Source organism: Cucurbita maxima, unplaced genomic scaffold (assembly GCF_002738345.1).
Source record: "Cucurbita maxima cultivar Rimu unplaced genomic scaffold, Cmax_1.0 Cma_Scf00008, whole genome shotgun sequence".
Classification (NCBI taxonomy): Eukaryota; Viridiplantae; Streptophyta; class Magnoliopsida; order Cucurbitales; family Cucurbitaceae; genus Cucurbita; species Cucurbita maxima.
This window is the reverse complement of record NW_019272024.1, coordinates 3,001,190-3,007,189: the sequence shown is the minus strand read 5'-3', so window position 1 is coordinate 3,007,189 and position 6,000 is coordinate 3,001,190. Positions and strand designations below refer to the sequence as shown.

The 6,000-nt window shown below is 35.6% G+C and overlaps 1 long non-coding RNA gene across 1 annotated transcript; it reads right to left on the bottom strand.

The window, feature by feature from the left end:
* Positions 1-586: 586 nt before the first annotated feature.
* Positions 587-4,473, bottom strand: LOC111483441. The gene is made up of 3 exons (XR_002718365.1): positions 4,187-4,473; positions 3,931-4,054; positions 587-964 (listed from the first exon to the last, which is right to left on the bottom strand). It is a non-coding gene; the product is annotated as an uncharacterized LOC111483441 (long non-coding RNA).
* Positions 4,474-6,000: the final 1,527 nt, after the last annotated feature.

Genomic DNA, 6,000 nt, shown 5'->3' with positions numbered 1-6,000 from the left:
TGGCCCGTTACGTATCACTGTCAGTTTCATGATTTTAAAACGTGTATGTAGAGAAAAGTTTCCATACCCTTATAAGGTTCTCCTTCCCAACCAATGCGAGATCTCACAATCTACCCCCTTAGGGGCTAGCGTCATTATTGGTACACCCCCAAGGTCACTGCGCTAGTCAATATTGTCCGGTTTGGCCCATTACATATCACTGTTAGTTTCACGGTCTTAAAACGGGTATGCTAGAGAAATGTTTTCATACCCTTATAAAGTTCCCCTCCCCAACCGATGCGGGATCTCACGATCCAAGGGGGGCAACGTCATTCCTAACACACCGACCGGTGTCTAGCTCTTATACCATTTGTAATAGCCCAAGGTCACTGTTAACATATATTGTCCGCTTTGGACCATTACGTATCACTGTCAATCTCATGATTTTAAAACACATCTACTGGAGAGAGGTTTTTACACTCTTATAAGAAATGTTTCGTTTCTCTTTCCAATCGACGTGAAATCTCACGAAAAGAGTCTCTAAGAGTTTGATTTACAATCAAAAGTTGACTCACTCAGGTTGAAAACGAGAAAGGAAACAGAAGAATAATAAGAGGGGAATGATTGTAGGCAATTTCTATTTTTCTCCCACCATACCATTTTCATTTTCATTCCCATATTGTTGAATGATTAAAACGTTTAATTCAACAACCAACTTACAATCGTTTGCAGGCAAACTTTGGAAAATTCAAAGTATTTACAAGAACGCGCATTCCACTTAAGATGGAGCACACTGTTGTTATATTACACTTACACCGCAGCAGTTATGGGAGGAATAGCAGGGCTGGGCTTCTGTATGAGCAGCAATGCTTCTGTTTTCACCGAGGTAGCCGACCTTCTCGAGCGTTTTCGCTTTACGAGTCAGCTCCCAGCAGCTCAGAGAGGTTTGTTCTGATAGCTTCCCTTGTGTGGGCTAAGCTTTGGCCTTTGAAGTTTCAATGTGGCATCCAAGTTTCATAAATCAGTCTCACCAGGAACCAATAAAAAATAACACCAAACATGTCACGTCACCAATCAGATAATCGAACTTTGAATCTAAAATGTACTGAATTCGAACTATTCGTTTAGACTTCGGTTAACTAGATGGATTCAACTGCCTCATATTTTCATGGGAGAGGCACAAATTTTCAAATTTACTGATGCTTTAATATGGTATCAAGCAGAAAGTCCAAAAGTTCATGCCCCCTATTGTTCTATTCTCATTTCACATTATTTGACCACGGGTTGATATTTAAGGAAACGTGAAGAACTTCGTCATAACCCACCAACTTCAACTTTTAATTTAACGAATATTGAAGAACTACAAAGCATGGGGCATTACCCTTTCCTTAGGACTCTTTAAGAACGTTATCTCACAATGTCTAGACCACCTTGCATGCACCTCAATAACTCTTACATGATAGCTGCCCTAAACCTACTACATTTAGTTACTGAGATAACTTCAGGATATTAAATCTTAAGTAGATGACCATCATGATTTGAATTCATCCCCTTAAGAGTTTGTGATTTGTATAAGTTACACGAGGGTCATATATTATAACCTCTATTAGACGAACACGACTCTCCACAATGGTATGATATTGTCTACTTTGAACATAAGTTCTCATGGATTTGCTTTGGGCTTTCCCAAAAGGCCTCACACCAATGAGAGAGTATTCATTAATTATAAACCCATGATCATTCCCTAAATTAGCCGATATGAGACTTTCATCCAACACCTCCTCTCGAACAAAGTACGTCTCTCCTAAATCGAGGTTCGACTCCTTTTTCTTTTGGAGTCCTTTGTTCGACATTTGAGGATTCTAATGACATGACTAAGTTTAGGGCATAGCTCTGATACCATGTTGGATGAACACGACTCTCTACAATGGTATGATATTATCTACTTTGAGCATAAGTTCTCATGGCTTTGCTTTGGGCTTCCCCAAAAGGCCTCACACCAATGGAGAGAGTATTCATTGATTATAAACCCATGATTATTCCCTAAATTAGCCGATATGAGACTTTCATCCAACACCTCCCCTCGAACAAAGTACGCCTCCCCTTAATTGAGGCTCGACTCCTTTTTCTTTTGGAGCCCTTTGTTCGACATTTGTGGATTCTATTGATATGGCTAAGTTTAGGGCATAGCTCTGATACCATGTTAGGTATGATATTGTCCACTTTGAGCATAAGCTCTCATGGCTTTGCTTTGGGATTTCCCAAAAGGCCTCATACCAATGGAGATAGTATTCTTTGATTAACAACCTCCATGCATTGTCTAAGCATTTGCAAAACGAAACAGTGGATCAAGTTACTTATCCTGGCATTTGAGTGAAGGCCAATCTAGAAAGCAGGGGCACACTGGTTGTGGCCAAGCATCTATGTCTCAGGTAAGAATATGTTTAATATGAATCCAAAAATCTATAGTGCCTAATTCTATTATAAACTGATTCTTCCATTACTGACATACGTCTTAACTCTCCCACCCCCAACCAACATCACTTCATCAGCTACATGACTAGTTGCACAATCTTATCCTCTCTATATAATTAGAAGATTAAGCTATACTGAGGAATCATAAAATGGTATAATGGAACAAAAGGGTTTGAACGAAGATGCAAGTGAACGGTCAGTTCAAGTTAATGCAGTACAATTGAAGTTGGTTATGAGACCTATATCTAAGGTCCACTTAGTAGGCTCGGAACTTTCTTTTAATAATACAATGAACGTACCTGTAAGAGCGAGGATTCGACACCCTTATAAGGAATGTTTTGTTCCCCATAACCCACTCCCTTGGGGCCCAGCATCCTCGCTAACACACTGCTCGGTGTCTGACACTAATACCATTTGTAACAGTCCAAGCCCACCGCGGGCTTCTGGGCTTCTCCTCAAGATTTTAAAATGCGTCCTCTAAGGAGAGGTTTTCACACGCTTATAAGGAATATTGTCCAAGCCCACCATTCCACACGCTTGTAAGGAATATTTCGTTTGGGTTTTCCCTTATGGGATTCCCCTCAAGATTTTGAAACGCATGGGCTTTCCCTTGTGGGATTCCCCTCAAGATTTTAAAACCTTGAAACGCGTCCACCAAGGAGGGGTTTCCACGCTCTTATAAGAAATATTTCGTTTGGGCTTTTTCCCTTGTGGGATTCCCCTCAAGATTTTGAAACCTTGAAACGCGTCCACCAGGGAGGGGTTTCCACACTCTTATAAGGAATATTTCATTCCCCTCTCCAACCAATGTGGGATCTTACAATCCACCCCCTTGGGAGACAACGTCCTTGCTGGCACATCGCCCGATGTCTAACTCTAACACCCTTTGTAACAGCCCAAACCCACCACAGTAGATATTGTCCTCTTTGGACTTTCCATTTTAGGCTTCCCCACAAGGTTTTAAAATGAGTCAAGTTTCTACACCCTTATAAGGAATGATTCATTCCCCTCTCCAACCAATATGTGATCTCACAGTATCAACAGGAAACAAAAAAAAAAATAATAATGAATGTACTCAATTTCTTGAGATGCATACAATTTGACACAAGCACTATTTCACTCCTGAGGAAGAACTCGACATGAATCACATGACCCTCATAAAATCTCTTTAATAAATTTAATAGTACTCTTATGTGACATATACATATCAAATAAACCAATAAAGTTGAGAAAACAAACAGAAAAGAGTACGTGTCTTGGTTTTTCCACTATGCTATTGAGGGACTCCCTAAAAAGAGCCATATGCAAGCATAAAAGATATCGTGACATCAAGTATTGAAGCATATAGATCATCTGTACAGTGTACCAAGTGGCTCGATTTAAATAAGTGAAGTCAAAGAGGACATGATTCATATATAAACAAAGCAAAATTTGGTAAGTGCGCAAGAATTTGCTACCACATACATAACCACTTACAGCTTCTTTAATAAAAACAGATGATGGAGCACACTTCCATTTGGATCTGAACTTGGAAAGATCAGGAAGCCTCAAAGCACCCCAAATTGCATCAATCAACCACACAGTGAAGAAGAACACCGCCCTAAATCAACAACAAAACTCAAAGCAAAAAAATACACACAACTAATTTGGTAAAAATTTCCCGATTTCTTCAGCAGCAGAGCAACCAACAAGAACAAAAAAGAGAAGAACAACCAAGAACCAAAGAAATTACCATCAGAATGAGCCTCGCAGCAGCCTCTTCCCCCAATAATCAAAGGATACCCAGGCTCCAACCTGTGAAGATCATGTCCGGATCAACACAGACGAAAGGCAGCGAAGAGGACAAAAAAACAACACAGATTTCTTCTGGGAAAGAAAAAGGGATCGGTGGGAGAGACGAAGAAGAGGGCGGGGACAACCATGGAAAGGGGAAACGAAGCGCTGAGTGAAAGATTGGTTGTACTGTTGGCGCCATCGAGGTGCATAGGGACGGCCGTACGGGGTCCCATCGACGCCTTATTACATGCATTCATAATTTTTTTTTTTAAAAAAAACCATTTAAATATTTTATAATTTAAATGTAGTATCTATTATTTAATTTCTTATTTTAGTATTTTTTTTTTTAAGTTATTAAAATTAATGTAGTATCTATTTTCTTTTAACAATATTTTTAAAATTTAAGCCAAACTTAATTTTCATGATGAATATTACATTTATATATATATATATATATATTATAATATAAGAGGCTAAATTAAAACTTTTTAAATTGTAAAAAAACCAATATATACATATATTGGGCCCATGTAAGTGGGCTCGGGCAGAAATAAACAATGATCGAAAAGTAGGCCAAGCCCATGGGCCCAAATCGAATAGTTCATTTGATAAAAATTTAATTGAATTTCATAGTTTTTTCATATATGAATTTGGAAGGGCATTTAAAAAATAAGTAATAAAACCATAAACTTTTATATTCAGCTAATTTAGTGTGCATTATTTTCTAATTTTAATTTTAATTTTAGAAACTTAATTAATATTGAGTTTAATATTTTTTTTTTAAATAACATAATTTAGTTTTATTTAAACTCAAAATCGCTTTAAATATATATATATTAAGAAAGAAACAAAGGCAAAGAAAGACCATTTCAAAGCCACTGTTTGTACAAGTTGTCCATTCCGCGTAGGAAAATGAAACACTCTTATAATATTCTCATAAAACATCACATTAAATGGCCCATATTATGGGCTAAAACCCAAAAATTAAAACTATATAATATGATTGTGACTCCTAATTCGATCCTAATTTCTTCCATTTTCATCTTTATTCCCTCTTTCTCACGAAACCCTTTTCAATCCTAATTTCTTCAATGGCTCAATCTCGAGTGTAACCTTAAAATTATAATCGATATTTTTATTTATTGAGTTATGCTATTTATACTCCGTTATAAATTTTTAACCGATCTAAATTCAATAATTTTTTTTGCAATTTATTTTTAGATTTGAGTAAGTTTAGTAATTTTTAATACAAATATTGATTATTGAATTTAAATGATTGACTTATACTATTTTATATTATTGTTTAATATAAAATAGTATATAAAATAATAAAGGTGTTATTTAGAAATGATGTTAGCATGATGTCATCTTAAAAATAAAATAATAAAATCTATTAAAATCTATTAAAATCGTATAAATATATTAAACCTTTTTTCAGTTGATATTTATTATATTATTTAATTGATTAATCTTTAACGTGTGGAAAACTATGAAATGATTAAAAACATTAATAACCAAATAATATTGTTATATTTAATGGCTAAATTCATTGTTACAAAGAAAATTCTTAGCTTAAATTTAATAATAATGATATTATTTTAGGTCTAACCTAACATTAAATTTAGGAATAAAACATTAATAAAATGGAGTTAATTAGGGATTAAAAGGTTTTAGTCTTTTTTACAATAGATTAGGGCAAGGCTGGTGCCAAGTTGCAAATGAGGACTTTAGATTATTTATTATTTATTTTTTTTATTTATAATAATTATT